This window comes from Stegostoma tigrinum, chromosome 3, assembly GCF_030684315.1.
Source record: "Stegostoma tigrinum isolate sSteTig4 chromosome 3, sSteTig4.hap1, whole genome shotgun sequence".
Lineage (NCBI taxonomy): Eukaryota > Metazoa > Chordata > Chondrichthyes > Orectolobiformes > Stegostomatidae > Stegostoma > Stegostoma tigrinum.
Window position 1 is genome coordinate 127,864,198 of NC_081356.1, and position 21,649 is coordinate 127,885,846.

The window sequence follows — 21,649 nt, forward strand, 5'->3', positions numbered from 1 at the left end:
TGTTTGGGAAGCGGGGCTGTGCTGGAGGAACACACAGAGATACAGCCCGAATTGTACAGGAGTACTGTTGCAGGAACTCAGAACCCCACATACAGCAGGACGAATGTGAAACCAAAGGCAGTTGGTTCATCTGTCTTGGCTGCAAGCAGCAGGACTGAATTTTATTGACACACTCCCTGCTGTAGTGGTCACTCCATTGTTGTCTCGTCCGAGACATTTATTTGATGTGTCATGCTTGGCTGAGGTGAGGCTCATGCTGGACTCCACGATGGGAAATGGGAATTAATCTGCTCAGGGGTTTCCTGTTTTCACACATTAGACTGAGAGCCAGGAACTCCAGTGAGCACACACGCCCTGCTAGAAAGACCGGGGAATCCCCTCCCACCTCGGGCGCCACACTGTCATTTGCAGCAGCACGGGAGGCCATTCAGCCCTTCAGTCCCGCAGGCTGATTGGGACTCGCCTTGTGCACAGTCACCGTGAGCTGGAAGGGATTCAGATCTGGGGTCAGGCAGGGCTGCCCACTCTCTCCTGCCTTGTTTGTGTGTCGTAATAGAGCTTTTTTTATTTTTGCTGAGTCCATTAATATTATCTTATACCAGAACAGGGCTTGGGCCGTGTGTTGCAGACTGGCACATTCCACACTTACTCGCTGAGAGATGCACTAAAAGGCACAGTGGTTAATTCAATTACTGGAACCTTCCAGTGCCTCAAATGAACGTGAGTATAGTCTTATTGTAGCAAGTGATGCCTTTGGTTTGTTTGGACAGAGTTAAACACCAATGTTTGTTTAAAAACCAGAAGAACTGCAGATGCTGCGAATCAGGAACAAAAGCAGCATGCTGCTTGGCCTGCTGTGTTCATCCAGCTGTACACCTTGTTATCACAAAAACAGAAGTTGCTGGAAAAGCTCAGCAGGTCTGGCAGCATCTGTGAATAAAAAAAATCAGAGCTAACATCTCTCATCTGGCTATCCTTCCTCAGAAGTTCCAATGTTTGTTTGTTTGTTTTTTGATATTGCTACTATGCAGAACAGAACTGCGTTTGTTATTATTTATTAAAAAAGCTTTATATGTATATTTTTGAAATTAAAAAGATAATCTTGTACAAATACGAAATACCTTGTGTCTATTTGCTGGATATAGCCAAACTCCAATGTTTGTTTCTTCACACACTACAGTAAAGAACAGTGCTGTTCTAATGACTAGAGTTCGTAAGAACTGCAGATGCTGGAGTCAGAGCTAACACAGTGTGGAGCTGGAGAGGCACAGCAGGCCAAGCAGCATCAGAGGAGCAGGAAAGCTGATGTTTCAGGTTTGAAGAAGGGTCCCAATGCTGCTTGGCCTGCTGTGTTCCTCCAGCTCCACACTGCGTTATCTCTGCTCTCATGGACAAAATACGTATATAAACGACATTTTATGATTTAAGTATGTTTTTGAAAATTAAAAACACATCAGGAAGGATGCCAGCCTGAGGGGGTGACGATTCCAGGCAGCAGACGCCTGCAGAAGCCTCCCTGTACGTGGATGATGTTGTCATTTTCTACTCAGATCTGCTGTCAGTGCACAGACCCATGAGCATCTGAGACCAGTTAGAACCGCCTCAGGATCCAAGGTAAATCGAAGCAACTATAAGCCGTGTTCTTTGGGAACTGTGTCGACTGCTCCTTTATACCCTTTACCTGTCGGGACAGATTTCCTGAAGGTGCTGGGAATATGGTTTGGAAGGGCTGGGGCGTGCGCACTAACTTGACCGGAGCCTACTGCCAAGATGAGGCCAAAACTGGTCCGCCGCCTCTCCATGGTGGGGGGGGGGTAAAGAAAACCCTGGTCATCAGGCACTCTGTTGTTGTACATGGCGCAGGTCTGGCCCATTTCCCGAACCTGTGTCATTGCAGCCGTCTCCCGAACCATCTTCCACTTCATCTGGAGGTCCAAGATAGGCCGTGTCCACAGGGACACCATGTACAAAGCTCTGTATGGGAAGGTGGGGGTGAACTTAACCAATGCCACCCTCATCCTGATGGCCACCTTTGTGTGTGGCTACAGCGAGCTGTACTAATACCCTTGGTGTGTAAACACCAAGTGTCACTGCATTGTGAGATTGTACCTGTCTCCTGTGGTGCTAAGGCTGGGAACGGCCTCATTGTTGCTGGATGCTCCAAGTAGTTGGACTGTTCCCTATCACCTGTCCTTCATGGAGAAATTTGCAAAGACGAAAAAAAACCTTTGACCACAATTCTGTCAGCAAGCGGTCAGCAGTTGGCGTCCTCGAGGAGAGGGCGGATCCTGTCGGGTTGTTCCCTGAGCAAGTCATTTGGCAGAATACCTCATCATCAGAGCTTTCCAACAAGCACCTAGATATCACTTGGCTGGTGAGGAGAAGGGCACTACCTGTGAGATCCTTCCTGCACATCTGGTTCATCTGCATCACTGCACTCTGCCCTTGATGCAGCTGCAGGGGTGTTGGGACCTGCTCCCACTTGGCATAAGCTTTTTTACTTTAACATGGTAATCAGTTACAGAAAGGTAAGTCCACAAGGCTGCAGTTTTATTTTAACACTACAGCAGAAGTTGATTACACGCAAAAAACCAAACCAAATGAAATATAACAGTCTGAAAGATTCCATACACATGCAAAACAAAATCTCATCACTGTACATATATTCAAAATCCTGAGACATTTTCTTTTCCTTTTCAATCTGTAGATTTGACTTAACTACTTTCTCTCAGTTCCTGAGATAATGAGAATTGCAGATGCTGGAGAATCCGAGATAACAAAGTGTGGAGCTGGGTGAACACAACAGGCCAAGCAGCATCTTAGGACCACAAAAGCTTTTGTGCTCCTAACATGCTGCTTGGCCTGCTATGTTCATCCAGCTTCACACTTTGTCCTCTCAGTTTCTGTTTTGTGTTGTGCAATGTGAAGTCATCATGGAATATTCACACAACAGAGAGTTTAGATTCTCTCAGCCTATTAATAATCTGCAAAGTTCTAACCAAGCACTCTTAGTCTGGAAGTTTCACAAACAGCACACATCCAAGGGTGTAAATTATTTCCTTAATTGCTCTGAACAATCTCTTTTCCCAAGAGACACTATACTTGCTATTGAACCCATTCAGGTCTCCTTTGAGATGAACCCATAAGCTTTTCAACTAAGCTTTCTTGTTCATCCTCTGATCTGCTACAGCTAATAGCTTAATGTTTTCTCATTCCTGTTTTAAAACACTCACAATATCAATAAACTTCCACTAACACACCAGGAGGTTTGCAGTCACTTGCTATCTGATATATACTGGTTTAAAATCATGGTTCTGGAAAGACAGATCTAGTTAATTTTTAAAATACTTTGCAAAAATAAACCAGCATGCATATGCCACTCGGCTAAGAATCGTACTTTTAACAAGGAAAGAGTGTACTCTGCTTACACTGTGACATTCATTTTTCTAGATTTTATGAATAATCTAAATATCTGAAGAGGAGAAATGTGCAAGGGGAGAGGGTGGAGAAGTGGCAGTTTTTGGATTGCTTTTTACATGAGTTAGTACGTACCTGATGGATTGAATGGCATTCTTTCTGTTGTAATAGTAAACTCAATGATATTGTGAGGAAGGTTGTGTCAGCTGTGATCTTACTGAATGGCAGAACAGGCTCAATGGGCTGACAAAGTGTGGAGCTGGATGAACACAGCAGGCCAAGCAGCATCTTAGGAGCACAAAAGCTGACGTTTCGGGCCTAGGCCCATCATCAGAAAAAAAAGGGGCTGACATCATTTCTTGCAAAGTGCTTACTGGCAAAATCAATATCCTGATGCAGCACACTCCTTTATTAATGCCTCAGTGTCTTCTTTGCAAATTAAGGAAATACAAGTTCAAAGTCAGTGGTTAACAGTTAACAAGTACACAGCATTCTAGTCGAATTCTGGGCACTGTAACTTAGAAAGATGCATTGATCTTAGATTTAGGCTTACCAGAATAATCCCTCATCTCAAACAATAAAATTACAAGAAGTTACACAAAGCATTGTATCCTCTGGTCCCCATAAACAGGAAATACTTGCACTTCAGATGCAAAATGCTGTCATTCTTGCTGCTCTCAATGTGGCTGATAATAGACAGATACATTATTACTCAGCACATTACTGTAGTGTAACTACAAATGTAACAGATCTGTAGCCGAGGAACAATTAGTCCCTGAATCTTTTAAGAATAATGTAACACTGGATTGTCTTTTGTGCAATTAAGGGGACCGATTAATTGAAGGTTTCAAAATATCAAGAGGAGCAGAGAGGATGCATCGAACTATGTTCATCCAGTTCTACACCTTATTACCTCAGATTCTCCAGCATCCTACTATTTCTCCAACTGTTTCTGCTGGTTTGGATTCCAGAATTAGGGGACACTGCCAGAAACTTAGAGGTGGCTCTTTCAGGAGTGAATGTAGGAAAAATTTCAACACACAGCGTGGTAGAACTTTGGAACTCCCTGCTTCAAATTTCAGTCGATGCTGGATCTTTGGTTAATGTTAAGAGTTTTGCTCATCGAAAGTGTCAAGGGCTTTGGGACAAAGGTGGACGTGTATAATTAGGTTAGGAATTACAAACGTTACAGAATAGCCCTCTTAACAATTGTAGAATGGCGGGAAACTGGAGGCCAAAGTCCATCTAATTTGTCCTTTGATCCTGCTGGTGGTCACATGATAAAATTGATGACTGTGTTCCTTAGTCTCCTCAAAGATGGTAAACAGCTATTACTTTAAGAAAGGCTGTAACAATTTCAAACACTGAGTGAGTTCTGCCTTGTTGGAGACAGTATCTCTTGAATGAGAGTTCAGGGCTCCATCTGCCATTTCAGAGATTTTAAAGATTTTGAGGCTACTATTTTCAAAATAAGGAGCAATAGGGTTTGCCCGGTTGTCCTGGTTAAAAATTTATCCTTCAATCAGGAGCGGTTCATCTAGCTGCTGTTGTTTGTGGGAACTTCTTTTCCTCTCTTTTTTAAATGTTATGTTAGAAGTCACACGACAAATCACCCGATGAAGGGGCACAGCACTGAAAGCTTGTGATTTCAAATAAACCAGTTGGACTATAACCTGGCGTCGTGTGACTTCTGACCCTGCCCATCCCAGTCTGATACCGGCACCTCCACATAATGAATACTGTGTCAACAAAACAAGGCCAAATAGAAGTGGTGGCATTGTCCTGTGGTGTGAGTCTCCACCTAGTGGCCGATCGCCACATAGTGCCCATCCCCATGTGGGAGATTGGGCCAAGAAATTGATTTCTACAGGGGTGTGTCACCCCGGAGGGGGTCAGTGAAATACAAAACACATTGCATGTCAGAAATTTGAAACGCAAGAGGGTGAGAGTGCTGAAAACTCTCAGCCAGTGAGTCAGCGTTGGCGAAGGGAGAAAAACAGGGTTAACGTGTCAGGTGGTTAACCTTCATGGGAGCGGCTGTGAACACAATGCGTTAACTTTGTTTCACCCGACTGTTCTTTGACTGAGGAGAATGCATTCCACTGGCTAACCGAGGCCTGGTCCAGAAAACCACAGCTTTGACAAGCCTGGAACGGATTGGACCCATTTTTCAGGTTAAATTAAACTTTTGTTACACTCCCTCCAAAGCCAGAACATCCTTCCTCATATAAGGAGACCAAAACTGCACACAGTGCTTTAGGTATGGTCTCACCAAGGTCCTGTACAATTGTGGTAAGACATCCTGCTACTGTACTCAAAAGCCTCTCCTGAAGGTTATCATACTCTTTGCCTTCTTCACCACCGTCCATTTCCAATAGCAGAGAATTCCACAGGCTCTCCGCTCACTCAGTGAAGAAATTTCCCCTTATCTCAGTTCAAAATGGCTCATTGCATGTCATTAGATTACAACCCCTCCTTCTGGACTCCCCAGTCATCAGGAACATTCTTTCCACTGACTCTCAGAGGGTTAATGGCTCTCCAGTCCGAGGAAGTAGTTTCCCTTTGTCTGCCCCATATAGACCCTTTACAAATGCCGGGATCCCTGGTGATGGGTAGGATTGAGTCTCCCAGGGTGGCACGGTGGCTCAGTGGTTAGCACTGCAGCCTCACAGCATCAGGGACCTGGGTTCGATTCCAACCTCTGGTGACTGTCTGTGTGGAGTTTGCGCATTCTCCCCATGTCTGCGTGGGTTTCCTCTGGGTGCTCCGGTTTCTCTCCCCACAGTCCAAAGATGTGCAGGCTAGGTGGATTGGCCATGTTGCATTGCCCATAGTGTTCAGGGTTGTGTAGGTTAGGTGGGTAGGTGGGTGGGATGCTCTGAAGGTTGGTGTGTTTTGTTGGGCTAAAGGGCCTGTTTCCACACTGTAGGGATTCTGTGTGCTTTCCCAATAAGTAACTAAAAGACAGCTCTCACTGTCTACGCTCAGGCCCAAAAGACACTTTCTTGGGGAAAATGTGACAAATACCTGGACTAAGAACTTCTCTTGAGGAATTGGAAACAAACAGGAGTGGTGGTTTTGGAGCAGAACAGAGGTGAGCAGCCAGTCAGAAAGAGAAAGATCACTGTTGATCATAACAGGATCTTTATGGAGCACACATGAAGGTGCTCTGGGTCTCCTGAACTCTCCAGCTCAATAGGCCTCAAAGCAGGCAATGAGGGCTATCTCTGCATATCTGCACCTTTCTTACTCGCTTGTGGGATAACTCTGAATCTGAGGCAGTTGGTTCGAATCCCACTCAGGACTCTTGAGCAGATAAACCCGGGTCAATACTCCCACGTAGCACTGAGGGAGTGCAGCACTGTCAGGGGTACTGACTTTCTGAAGGCATATTCCATCGAGGCCAAATCTACCCCTTCAGGTTGGAGCAAAAGAGACCTAAGTGGAATTATCTCTGCTGTCCTGACCAATCTTAATTAATCAACAGGTATCACATCAAATAGCTTGTCACAATAATTGGGATCTTGCTGTGTACAATCTTGTAGCTGTGTTACAACAACAATTCTATTCCATTGGCTGTAAAAGGGTTTTTGGGATATTCCATGGCTGTGACAAACATTTGAATTCAATTTATTCTATTCCTTTATCACGTCCTATTTTTTAATATAAAAGAACCTGAGGTGTTACAGCAGGATTGCAATATGAAGTGGTGTAGGCTAATTGAAAGATGCAAGCAACAAGCAGACTTACCCATTTAGTCAAGCTACTGTACTTGGCCTCAATTACAAGCTGCCTCAACTCGTCCATCGTCACACTGCCATTTCCTAATCCCTGCAGTTATTAATGTCAATCATTTGTACCATTCAAATCATCATTTTTGGCTAAATGAGACGGACGTGGAAACTTTAGACACAATGTAAGCACTCTGAACTGCTTATGTAAATATAACAAGCATTACTATGCATTTGTGGCATCGTGCCACATTGTCGGCCTGCTTCCATTTTAACTTTGTCCCAATTTCTCAAAATGGTTTTGTTATTTTTCTCGGTGCACCCACCCATTTCAGGGCAGCACAGTGGCTCAGTGGTTAGCACTGCTGCCTCACGGTGCCAAGGGCACGGTTTCGAATCCAGCCTTGGGTGACTGTCTGTCTGTGTGGGGCTTGCGCATTCTCCCTGTGTCTGTGTGGGTTTCCTCCGGGTGCTCCGGTTTCCGCCCACAGTCCAAAGATGTGCAGGTTAGGTGAATTGGCCATGCTAAATTACCCACAGTGTCCAGGGACGAGCAGGACAGATGGATTAGCCATGGGAACTGCAGGGTTACATGAATGGGGTGGGACTGGGTGGGATGCTCTTCAGAGGGTTGGTGTGGATTCGATGGGCCGAATGGCACTGTTGGTCAAGGACGGTTGTAGAGGTGGGACTGGGTGGGATGACCTTTGGAGGGTCAGTGCAGACTCGATGGACAGACTGACCTGGAGAGATTCTGGAATCCTATGAGGAGCAGCCTGGAGAGCTGCTTATCTGGGACTGGGGTCACCTGGAGGTGAAACTTGCCCCTCACTTTGAACATCGCGAGCTTCAGGTTAAACTTGCTACTCTCTCTCTCTCTCTAGAACAGTTCTATAGTATAAGTGCTGAAATGTCTCCAACGGTGAGGGGAGAACTAGGGGTCACACTCTGAGGATACAGGGCAAACTATCTAGGACTGAGAATGGAAGAAACTTCATTCACTCAGAGTGGAAGCCTGTGGAATTCACTGCTACAGAAAGAAATCAAGGCCAAAACATGGCATAGTTTTAAGAAGGAATTTGATAGAGTACTTGGAGCTAAAGGGACCAAACAGTATAAGGTAAACATAGAACATAAAACAATACAGCGCAGAACAGGCCCTTCGGCCCTCGATGTTGCGCCGACCTGTGAACTAATCTAAGCCCCTCCCCCTACACTATCCCATCATTATCCATATGTTTATCCAAGGACTGTTTAAATGCCCCTAATGTGGCCGAGTTAACTACATTGGCAGGCAGGGCATTCCACGCCCTTACCACTCTCTGAGTAAAGAACTTGCCTCTGACATCTGTCTCAAATCTATCACCCCTCAGTTTGTAGCTATGCCCCCTCGTACAAGCTGAAGTCATCATCCCCGTAATCATCATGATCGTAAAATAATGGGCTGTTGAGTTGGATGATCATCTGTAACCCTAAAAGATAGCAGAGCAGGTTTGAAGGGCTGAATGGCCTACTCCTGCTCCTCTTCTCCATGTTGCTACAGTCCTCGGGGATTATGAAGACTCTAGTCCTCATGTCAGGAATAGAGCAGGCACATGATCTGTGAGAGGACTTCACATTCGCAAAGCGCCTTAGTGGTTGTTTCCATTTGCGGGGTAATCACAAACTGGGGAATATAAAAATTAGATCACTGCCAATAAATCCAATTGGATATTCACAAGAAAGGATTTTGGAGAGTGGCTGGAATGTGAAACTCGCCAGAAGAAGTAAATGAAGGAAAAATAATGGATGTGTTTGTGGGAAACATAAGTCAACTTCAATGAGAGAGGAAGGAACAGAATGATATGATGATCGGGAAATTCACGTAGATAGGTGGAGGGTCACAGGGAGCAGAAATGTTCTGGATAGATTTCCCAGCCAAGAATTGTTGGCCTGAATGGCCTGTTTCAGTGTTGGGAAATCTATCCAAATCCATTTGGCCTCTCCAGATTACAAGCAACACCGAGATTTGGGATTATATTCTCTCCCAATTTTGCACAAGTCAAGAGTGTGATGGAATACTCCTCACTTGCCTGGATGAGTGCAGCTCCAATAACACTGAAGAAGCTTGACACTATCCAAGAAAAAGCAGCCTGCTTGATTAGCATCACTTCCACAAGCATTCACTTCCTCCAGCACTGACGCTCAGTACCAGAAGTGTGCGCTATCTACAAGAAATACTGCAGGAATTCACCAAGATTCATTTGAAAACACCTTCCAAACCCACAAACAACAACATATGAAAAGGACAAGGGTAGCAGATACAAGGGAACACCACCACTTGTAAGTTCCCGTCCAAGCCCCTCACCATCCTGATCTGGAAATGTATTGCTGTGTCGCTGGGTCAAAATCCTGGAATTCCCTTCCTTAAGGACATCTTGGGTCTACCTACAGCATATGGACTGTAATGGTTCAAGTAGGCAGCTCACCACCACCTTCTTAAGGAGCAATTAGGGACTGGTCCAACATGCAATGCCCTCATCCCATGAGTGCATTTAAATGAAGTAATGGATTGTTATAGCATCCAGAAGGGCATTCTGTCCACGTACCTATTCTTGTTCTTTACACAAGACCAGATCAAGTAGCCCCTGACACTTTCTCTATAGGATCTGTTATATCCCCAGCTAATTAGATACTGTCCCAAGTTTTCTGAGGAATCTGCGGTCATGTCAACTTTGTCTTAGAAATCTTTGCTAAACTCGTGTCTGCATGTGGTCACAGGTTGAGATTGATGGCCTCTCATCATTGACTCACCAACTAGATGAGGAAGCGTCTTTGAGCACTTCCATTTAATTTTCAAACAGACCACCCTCCCTCCCTCTCTCATTCTTTGATCGCAGCTTCATTACCTCCACCAACACAAGTCAGGGTCTTGTTTTTGTGAAGTGCTTTAGGACATTGTACTCTGGCGAAGGAGCTAAGTAGTGATATATTGCAGTGAACTTCAACGTAACATTTTCAGCAGCTTACCATTTAGCCCTGAGGAATGTCATTCTGAAACATAACTGCGCTATTTAAGTAACTGAGCACTTCTCTGACATGCCCATTTTAAAGCATATGTTCCAAGCAGATGCTGCACCATGAGAGGTAAAGATAAGACAAACTTGGAGCGCTATGGAGGCCATTTGGCCAGCTAGCTCTGTGATAGCATGGCCTGATTTCTCATTCTACATCTCCACTTCTTTTTCTCCACAGGTTTGTCAGCCTAAAGTTGGCTTAGAAGGTGCAGGTGGAAAGCAGAGACTTTGGTAAATGTACAGAGGCTGTTTGCTCATGTGCAGCAATCTGGAATGGCTTTAGGATAAAGGGTGTTAGACTTAAAAATATGAGATGAGGATTGAAGGGTCATTAATCTGTAGAATTCACTATCTCAGAGTGTGGTGGAAGCTGGCATACTGAATAAATTAAGGAGGAGATAGACAGATTTTTAATTAGTGATGGGTTGAAGGGTTTTGGAGAGTGGGGCAGGAATATGAAGTTGAGGCTGAGACGAGATCAGTCATGATCATATTAAATGGTGGAAGAGGTCTGAGGGACTGAATGGCCTTCTTCTGCTCCAAGTTATAGATTCGGAATAGTGAGCCACATAACTCCATCATGGGCTCATTAAAAATCTACTCCAAGTAAGTGCTCTGATTCCCAAAAGGCGAAACCAGTAAAACTGGTGAATGGAGCATAGTGGTCCACCTCGTGTTGTTTACTTAAAAATGGAGGTCCACTCTCACCAGTATATTCACCTCTAAGTGTCACCCCGACTCCTTTTAATCTTGGTTTTCCATCCATTTGGGTTTCCAGTGAGGAGTGTGAACTTCAGGAACCCTTGGGAATCACATGAGCTGAAAAGCTAAGAGGAGTGGTCATCGTAGTATGAATACCTCCATCCACCAGAGAGACGGGTTCAACCAGGAAAATTTTTGGCCTGATCATTTGCAATTACGAGTTGCAATTTGAGGAGTCTGGGAGGGTTGCTGAGTATGGATAAGGAAGATAGCCAGGCAAGGACATTGGAAACCAAACGGAGTAAAGATCAGATTGGTGGACAACATTGGGATATTGTTTGAAGGAAGTCAGAGAAGAAACGCGACCTTAATGACCATGGTTAAAAATGAATGAAATGAATGTGAGGAGATACACAATCAAAATCAATTACTTTTCCTCAGGAGAATCAGGTCAGAATCCAGCAAATCACAGTCTTGGACCTCAGACTGACTGCATTAAAGTAGTATTATTGGAAGCTGCTAATTCACCTTGGTCCATGGCTGGGTTTGGGAGGGGGGGGGGGCGATGTCTTTCTTTATTCTTTCATTACATGGATGGCACTGGTAAGACCACGTTTGGTTGTGCATCCCTAACTGTGCTCGAGCTGGGAGGCTTGCTTCGGCCATTTCAGAGGGTAGAAAATGGTCAACCATATTAGATTGAGCCTTGAGCCATGTGTAGGGCCAGACCAGACAGGGAAGATCCTTCCTTTAAAAGACAATGATGAACCAGATGGGTTTTTAAGATTTAGGTTTCGGTTTTATTGTCACGTGTACTCAAACAGTGAAAAATCCATGCAAGATGTAGGTACGAAGTACTAAGGTAATAAAACAAAAAGTGCTGAAAATCACAGCAGGTCAGGTAGCATTTGTGAAGAGAGAGCAAGCTAACGTTTTGAGTCTAGACCGTTCATCAGAGCTTAGGTACAAAATCTTACTTACAGAAAGAGTGAAACAAAGAAACAAGTTAAAAGGTCCAGCACTACAGTCGTCATAGCGTAAAAGTAGAAAAGTAAAGATAAAATAAAGTTTTATAAGAATTCACGACACTTCCACAGTCACCATTACTGTAACTGGTTCTCAACTCTAGGTCCTATTCGCTGAAGTTAAACAGCACCCATTGTGGGAATGGAATTTCAATCTGTGTACCCAAAGCATTAGGCTCTGGGCATCTGGGCCAACAGAATTTCTCAGTGCACCACTGCCACCTGCCTAAAGGTAGACATTCTCAAGCAAGTTGGGATACACAATATTTACGGTGAAGCAAAATGGATACAAAGAACAAAGAAAATTACAGCACAGGAACAGGCCCTTTGGCCCTCCAAGCCTGAGCCAATCGAGATCCTCTGTCTAAACCTGTCATCTATTTTCTAAGCGTCCCTGCCCATCCATGTACCTGCCCAGATACATCCTAAAAGACGCTAACGTGTCTGTGTCTACCACCTCCGCTGGCAATGCATTCCAGGCACCCACCACCCTCAGCGTAAAGAACTTTCCACAAGACTCAGAGTTAGGAGGAAGTCCTCCTTGGTTGGCAGGTAAATATCTTCTTCAGGTGGACAATGGGCCAGAAGAGGAGGAGGACAACCCAGGGAAGAGCTCCCTAACACCTTGGCTAGAGAGTAGGATGCAATCTTCAGAAAATCATTAAGATTGAAACACTGTACTGACAGCCTGTTCATCCTCTGGAAGCAGTGATCCAGACTTCACTGTAATAGGTGAATGTTTTTTTATGTCTAATTAGCTCATGTATCATATCTGAGCCTGTGCTTCTTGACAACAAGCTTTAATAAGCCATCTGAGAATGACTTATGATGATGGACTGTCTATCTGTGTAACTGTGGTGTGGAATCCCAAAATCTAACACCACAGTGTTGTGAGTGAAAGACAGGCCCCACAGCACTGGAGAGGGAGCCCTTTTACGAGAAAGTACATCAAAAGTAGACAAGTCTGCTCACAACCTGACTTGTTCCGATGTCCCACTGGCAACATTGCATTCAGGAAGACAAATATTGTCCGTGTGGGAAACTCAGGAGAAAAGCCACCTGAATAGACAAAGCTTTGAGCCTTTGAATCAACATGACCTTTGTAGAGAAAAGCTCAATGGAAAAAAGGAAATGTTACTGAGTTTAAAAAAAATGTGTCCATGGTATTGTCACTATCTCTGTAAGAGAAGGTACTTGCTGGCTTTTGATGTTCCTGTGGTCACAAGAATTTTTGACTCTTGCTCTTTGATTTCATGAGGTTTTTACACCAAGTCCTTCAATGGATGGCAAAGTGCACAAAATGATTTGTCTCTGCATTGTGAAGTCAGATAGACTAAGCACAGCGAGTGTCTGCTAAATGCCTCACAATAGGTTTTCTCCTGGCCTGTACATTATGTTTCCTATATAAACCAGTGACTGCATTGCGAAAATACTTGGTTGGCTGTAAAGTGGTTTGGGACCTGCACAGATCATGAAAAGTGCAGTGGAAATATTAGTTCTGTTTTTCACTTTTTGTGTTAGGAAGAAGTGGTTTACATTTTTGCAGCACCTAACAGGACATACAACCTCAATACGTCCCAAAGCTCTCTGCCACCAACTTTCAAAAACGTAGTCACTGGTGTAATGTAGAGAAATCCGGCAGGCAAATTGCACAGCAAGCTTCCAAAAACTACAAGGAACGAATGATCATGTATTATGCTTTAATAACATTGGTGAGGGAGAAAAATGCTGTCCTGAAAATTAACCCTACTCTCTCCCTTTATCACCGTGGGAGAACTTGCATCAGGCTGAGGCAGTAGACCATGCAGTTCTCACTCTATACTGTCCTGAGAGGGTCAGCTTGATTGTGATTCTGGGTTAAGGATCAAACCCTGAGATGAAAAGGTACCACTGAGTCAAGGCTGACACGCATCTGATACTGAATCACTGTCAATTTCCTTGGCTGTCAACCCTGGTCATGTTGCCTGGAAATAAAATGGAATTTCTGCTGCTGTAATAGTGAGCTTATGGCAGTGAATCTGGAACAGCCCAGAGGAAATCTCTCCCTCTCCAATAACTGGATGCTCATTCAATCATTAGGGATGGGGCGGAGTTGTGTGAAATGCTAAGTTGGAACACTGTTTCATCACCTGTGTTTGAGACTGAACTCTGCTAAGCTCAACGAGCAAACGTTTCCATATTGCACACCGTATTACACACAGAGCCATGTAAACACATCGGCTGCAAGAGCAGGTCAGAGACTAGGAATACTGCAGCGGTTAACTCAACTCCTGACTCCTCAAAGCCTGTCCGCAAGGCACAAGTCAGGGGTGTGGTGGATTACTCCCTACTGGTCTTGGATGAGTGCATCGCTAACAAGACTGAGGAAGTTTTATACCATCCAGGGCAAAGCAGATCACATGATTGGCGCCCTGTTTACCCTACTGGCACCCTCCGTATGCATTTGCTCTGCCACGACTGCAGAGTGGCAGCAATGTGTACCATCTATAAGATGCACTACAGCAGTTCACAATGACTCCTTTGACAGCACCTTCCAATCTACGACTGCGCCCAGCTCGAAGGTCAGGGCAACAGATACATGGGAACTCAATCACCCTCAACTTCCTCAACCATACTCCATCCTAACTATTTTTAAAAAAAAATCCCATGTGGGATGCGAGCAGGCAGTGTGGGCCAGCATTTAGTGCCCAGGCTTGCAAATATATGGCAAGATGGTGGCAGGGGAAGATGCTCCAGTCAGAGCTCATTTGCTCGGCGTGTTCTTTTTCTGTCTATGTTTAGACCCCATTCTGCGCTATGAATTAATCTGGTGGGGGGGAGCTGAAGGGGACAACTCCACACCGGGGGGCTGTCGCTGGCGAGTTGACGCAGCAGGGAAACGAGTCCCGATGTAGACAGGAGCAGAGTGAGCCCCAGAGTGGGGTCCAGTGCAGGGAGGGATCAAGTCCCAGAGCGGGGTCCTGTGCAGGGAGGGATCAAGTCCCAGAGCGGGGTCCTGTGCAGGGGAACAAGTCCTGGAGTGGAGACCTGGGCGGGGGAATGAGTCCCGGAGCAGAGACTGGAGAGGAGACTTAAGTCCCAGAGAAAACTTACCTTGGAGCAGCTGAGAGTCGGTGCGGAGCAGGGCTGGTTGTTGGACTGGGGTCTGACGTGGGCGGCCAGACCATGCGAGGAAGCCCCTGTGCTCAGCTTTTGCAATGTCATGTTTATTTGACTGTAATGTCTACCCTTTGAACTATGTTGTATTTCTAACTTATACTATGAATCACTGGAAAGTAATGCAACTATTTTTCTTTTTTATTTGTCTTTTTGTATCTAACATTTGTAGCTAGGTACTTTGTACCTAAGATGTCTCCATAAGAGGCAAACGTTTTAAACTTTTCATTTTATCCTGTACATCTGTAATTGAATAGATGTGACGATAAAGGATATTCTATTCTATTCTTCATCACTGTTCCTTAAGTGCCACTGGCCCAGAATCCTCCCGAACAGCACTGTGGGTGTCCCCACATCCTGGTGATTACAGTGGTTCCGGAAGGCTGCTCCCCAGCACCTTCTCCAACGCTGGGCAATAAATTGTGGTCTGGCTCGCGACACGTTCATTCCTTCGCTGAATGCTTTAAAAATAACATCCAAAAAAAAGAAAAAGACAGAGAGCTTTCTTTACTCAGAAGTGTGGTGGAGACCGGGAGTGGTCACCACAAGAAGTGCTTGGGGAAATACCTTAGATGTTTTCACAAGGATATAAACAGAGCACATGAGAGGGAAGAGAGTGGAAAGACATGGTGAAACGTTGAGACGAGGTAGACGGAAAGGGCGGATGGGGTCAATCTAGTATGCTGAATGAAGAATAGTACAAAATAATTGGGCTGAATGGCCTATTTCTGTGCTATGAAACCCCTTCAGCGAAGAAGCAGGCCATTCGGTCCATTGAGTTGACACCGATGCTCTGAGAAGGATCCCACCCACACTCACCTCCCCGCCCCGCCCCCGCTATTCTCTCCCTGTAGTCCTGCAATCCCCATGGCTAATCCACCTAGCCTGCACCATCCCTGGACACTATGGGCAATTTAGCGTGGACAATCTGTAGATTCCGTGTAATCTCAGTTCAGCTCCCAGTGAACGTACCAGTGCATTAATGCTAATAAATGTTGGACGTGCCATGGGGTTTCCTCGCGTAAAACAAAAAGATAATTCCTGATGAGTGGATGGCAGCATGCAGTCCTATATACCCCTCTGTATAACTCTGTGACTGTGTGTGAAGTATTAAGTGACGGCTCCTGAACAAGGACCTCCTGACACTGTCAGTGGCTAATTCCTCCGAGTTTCCAGAGGCAGTACTTCCCACGGTGAAGTCTCCCTACAAATGGATTCCCCCTTCATCCACCACACCACATTGGCGTTTGTGAACAAAGTGGCTGTCACTTCTGCCTTGCGTGAGCCTGTGAGGCTCCTCAAAAGCAATGCCCGCTGCGAAAGGGGTAATTCATGAACAAGAGGCATTTTTCAGCTGTACAATGACCCATTGCGTCATTGCACCTTAGCTGCACCACAAGCTGCATTTGTGTAGCGCCTCTCCATCCAGTCTTTCATACCAGCTTTACTGAATAAGACTCGATACCGAGCCTACAGGAGAAGTCATTTTCGGACAAACGATCAAAAAGGTGGTCACGCAGGCTTTAAGGGGAGGGCTAGACAAGTTTTGGGAATTCCAGAGCCCAGGGCCTGAGCAGCTGACAGAACAGCTGCCAGTGACGGAGTGATGAAAATTAGGAATGCTCAGGTGGTCGGATGTAGAGGATCTCAGGAATGTCGGGAGGTCGTGGGACGCTAAATTCCCAACACAGCCAACTACTAGAGTCATTGGAACATAGAACATAAGTCACAGAAACGGGCCCTTCGGTCCACAATGTTGTGCTGAACATAAAGTCAAATTATACTAATCTGTTCTGCCTGCCCTTGGTCCATAGCCCTCCATTCCTTGTATATTCGTGTGCTTATCTAAAACCCCCTTAAATGCCCCTATCGTACCTGCCTCCATCACCATCCCTGGCAGCTTGTCCCAGATTCCTTCCACACTCTGTGTAAAACAACTTGCCCCTCATATCTCCTTTGAACTTTCTATCTCTCACCTTAAAAGCATAGTATTAGATATTTCAATTCTGGGAAAAAGATTCTAACCATCAACTCTGTCCATGGATCTCATAATTTTATACTATCCAGTCTCCCTTCAGTCTCCACGACTTCAGAGAAAGCTTCCTCCTCTCCTTAAAGCATATACCCTCTAATTCAGGCAGCATCCTGGTAAGAGATAATGGGAACTGCAGATCATGGAGAATCCAAGATAACAACGTGTGGGGCTGGATGAACACAGCTGGACAAGCAGCATCTCAGTAGCACTAAAGCTGATGTTTCGGGCCTAGACAACCTGGTAAACCTCTTTTGCACCCTCTCCAAGGCTTCCACACCCTCACTGTAATGTGGCCACCAGAATTGAATGCAATACTCTAAGTTCAGCCTAACTAAAGTCTAACCATCCTGACTCTCGTACTCATTCCCCAACCAATAAAGGCAAGCATCCTATTTGCATAGGGAATAGTAATAGGTGTAGGCCATTCAGTCCCTCAAACCTTCTTCGACATTCCTAAATCATAGCTGATCATCTACCTCAATAATATTTTCCTGTGCTATTCCCACATACCTCAATGTTGTTAGTATCTAGATTACAAACACCGTCTTGAATATGGTCAGTTATTGAGCTCCCACAGCCGTCCGGGGATAGAGGCTTTCAAAGATTCTCCGAGTGGAGGACTTCTTCCTTCGATCCATCTGAAATAGACATTCTCCTCATTGTGAGTCAGCAGGGTTATCTCCACTTTCCTTTGCTCCCCTTACTTCTCCAAAGCCGCTTGTGGAGGAGACTAGCAACTGCCGTAGCGATCTACATTTTAACCATGCCTCTGATGTGGAAAACACATCATGCACAACATTAATCAAGTCAGAGTCAGTACAGGAGGGAGTGTGAAGAAGAAATTGTTTACGAGAAACATTTTAAAAAGAAGCCAATGAGAACTGAGGAGGGTTAAACATTGATGGTTGGATCTGGAGTAGGCCATTCAGCCCCTTAAGCCTTCTCCGCTATTTAGTTTGATCACGGCTGATCATCGAGCTCAATATCCTAATCCCACCCTCTCCCCATATCCCTTGATCCCCTTAATCACAAGAACTATATCCAACTTCTTGAAAACGCCATGTTTCTGTGGTAGTGAATTCCACACGCTCACCACTCTCAAGGTGAAGGAATTTCTACTCACACAAGTCCTAAATGGCCTACTCTATATCCTTACACTCTAACTCCTGATTCTGTCCTCCCCCACCACTGGGGACATCCTTCCTGCATCTACCCTGTCTGGCCTTATTAGGCTTTTATAGGTTTATCTGAGATAGCCCTCATTCTTGTAAACTGTTGTGAATAGAATCCCAAATGACTCACTATCTGTTCGTACGTTAGTCCTGCGATCCCAGGAATCAGTATGGTAAACATTTGTTGCGTTACCTCTATAGAAAGGGCATCCTTCCTCATACAAAGAGATCAAGTGCCCGCAATAGTCCAGGTGTGGTCTCACCGATGCCCTGTATAATTGCAATGAAGACAGTTTCCCTTCTGTACCGCCTGCTGCAACTTCATGCTTACTTTCAGGGACTGGTGCATGAGGATACTGGGTTTGTTGAACATTCCCCTCTCTCAATTTACAGCCATTCAGTTAAGAACTTCTATTATTGCCACCAAAGTGGATAATCTCACAATTATCCACGTTATCCTGTATCTGCCATGCATTTGCCCACTTGTTCAGCCTGTCCAAATCACACCGCGACATCTCTGCAGCCTCCTCACAGCTCCCCCTCCCACCCAGCTTTGGGTCATCTGCAAATTTTGAGATATTACAACCAGTTCCGTCATCAAAATCATTATCTTAAAAGCTGGGGTCCTAGAGCCGATCTGAGTTACTGTCTTCCATTCAGAAAAAGGCCCATTTATTCCTGCTCTTTGATTCTGGTCTGCGAATCAATCTTCCAGCCATCTCAATATACTAGCCCCAATCCCACTCAGAAGTAGTTTCAAGTGATCACAGAAGGTGGTGCCATGGGGAGAGAGAGGTGGAGAAATGTTCAAGGAAGTTCAGTGGAGTGTAGTTTGAAGAGGAAATATCAGCGTAACTGCCCTTTGGGCAATAAATACCGGCCTTGCCAACAATGTCCACATCCATGAATGGATAAACAGATATTCAGGAAATACACAAACAGTTTGCTCACCTTTTTTGCCGAGGCATGAACTTGGCAGTGGAAACAACCAAACAATAAAAAGGTGAGTCACATTCCTGTGTCACTTTTGCGCCGTCTCACTTACACTGGCTCCTACACTGGGTCATGTGAGGTCAAGTTGGTGTTGTTGATGGACCAATGAACTGAAGAGTACAGTTGGACATCGGAAGCTTTCATGGTTTTGATGAGTAGGAAAGCACGAAGAGACTAATTGTTGGTTAATGGATAAATTGCAGGAAGTTCAACAAAACAGATTCACTGATAGCTGTCTGAGGAACTTTCATTCTGTCTCCACATTATAACCCGAAACCCAGCTGCAAAGTCTGAGCACTGCAGTGTAGACATACTTCTTTTCAACTGTTTAAACAAAATCTTAGTGAGATTCTGGTGGACAAAGCGAGGTATTCAAATGTGCATTGTATTTTAAAGTGTTTGCTCCCTTCAGGCAAGTATCAATGTGGGATATTAGGCACAGATTCTCCGACTCTAAGTAAACAAAGACCTTACATCCTTGCATTTTAACAGCACTTATCATAGCCTCACAGGGAATTTGCACAGAGTGATGGTTCCCATATGTTTGTTGCCTTTGCCCTTCTAGAAGGTAGAGGTTGCGTGTTTGTAAGGCATTGGAAACATAGAGAACAGGCGCAAGAGTAGGCCATTCGGCCCTTTGAGACTGCACCACCACTCAATATGATCATGGCTGACCACACAATTTCAGTATCTCACTCCCACTTTCTCTCTTTGAGCCCTTAAGGTGCAAGGTCCATGTCCAGCTCCCTCTTGAAAGCATCTCATAAATTGGCCCCAGCAGCTTCCTGTGGAAGCGAACTCCACAAGTTCACAGAGATAATGGGAACTGCAGATGCTGGAGAATTCCAAGATAATGAAATGTGAGGCTGGATGAACACAGCAGGCCCAGCAGCATCTCAGGAGCACAAAAGCTGACGTTTCAGGCCTAGACCCTTCATCAGAGAGGGGGATGGGGAGAGGGAACTGGAATAAATAGGGAGAGAGGGGGAGGTGGACCGAAGATGGAGAGTAAAGAAGATAGGTGGAGAGGAGAGTATAGGTGGGGAGGTAGGGAGGGGATAGGTCAGTCCAGGGAAGACGGACAGGTCAAGGAGGTGGGATGAGGTTAGTAGGTAGATGGGGGTGCGGCTTGGGGTGGGAGGAAGGGATGGGTGAGAGGAAGAACCGGTTAGGGAGGCAGAGACAGGTTGGACTGGTTTTGGGATGCAGTGGGTGGAGGGGAAGAGCTGGGCTGGTTGTGTGGTGCAGTGGGGGGAGGGGACGAACTGGGCTGGTTTAGGGATGCAGTAGGGGAAGGGGAGATTTTGAAACTGGTGAAGTCCACATTGATACCATTAGGCTGCAGGGTTCCCAGGCGGAATATGAGTTGCTGTTCCTGCAACCTTCGGGTGGCATCATTGTGGCAGTGCAGGAGGCCCATGATGGACATGTCATCTAGAGAATGGGAGGGCGAGTGGAAATGGTTTGCGACTGGGAGGTGCAGTAGTTTGTTGCGAACTGAGCGGAGGTGTTCTGCAAAGCGGTCTCCAAGCCTCCGCTTGGTTTCCCCAATGTAGAGGAAGCCGCACCGGGTACAGTGGATGCAGTATACCACATTGGCAGATGTGCAGATGAACCTCTGCTTAATGTGGAATGTCATCTTGGGGCCTGGGATAGGGGTGAGGGAGGAGGTGTGGGGACAAGTGTAGCATTTCCTGCGGTTGCAGGGGAAGGTGCCGGGTGTGGTGGGGTTGGAGGGCAGTGTGGAGCGAACAAGGGAGTCACGGAGAGAGTGGTCTCTCCGGAAAGCAGACAGGGGTGGGGATGGAAAAATGTCTTGGGTGGTGGGGTCGGATTGTAGATGCCGGAAGTGTCGGAGGATGATGCGTTGTATCCGGAGGTTGGTAGGGTGGTGTGTGAGAACGAGGGGGATCCTCTTAGGGCGGTTGTGGCGGGGGCGGGGTGTGAGGGATGTGTTACGGGAAATACGGGAGACGCGGTCAAGGGCGTTCTCGATCACTGTGGGGGGAAAGTTGCGGTCCTTAAAGAACTGGGACATCTGGGATGTGCGGGAGTGGAATGTCTTATCGTGGGAGCAGATGCGGCGGAGGCGGAGGAATTGGGAATAGGGGATGGAATTTTTGCAGGAGGGTGGGTGGGAGGAGGTGTATTCTAGGTAGCTGTGGGAGTCGGTGGGCTTGAAATGGACATCAGTTACAAGCTGGTTGCCTGAGATGGAGACTGAGAGGTCCAGGAAGGTGAGGGATGTGCTGGAGATGGCCCAGGTGAACTGAAGGTTGGGGTGGAAGGTGTTGGTGAAGTGGATGAACTGTTTGAGCTCCTCTGGGGAGCAAGAGGCGGCACCGATACAGTCATCAATGTA

General features: G+C 45.8%; 1 protein-coding gene across 4 annotated transcripts in view; it reads right to left on the reverse strand.

Annotated features, from left to right (window-relative positions):
* Positions 1–21,649, reverse strand: part of palld (palladin, cytoskeletal associated protein) — a 402,860-nt gene that overhangs the window by 240,379 nt on the left and 140,832 nt on the right. The window contains exon 2 of one of the 4 annotated variants that reach the window (XM_059644884.1): positions 17,633–17,760. The exons of the other annotated variants lie outside the window; for them this stretch is intronic. The gene's annotated coding sequence lies outside the window, so the exon portion shown is untranslated. The remainder of the gene's footprint in view (positions 1–17,632; positions 17,761–21,649) is intronic. 4 annotated transcript variants of the gene reach the window in all.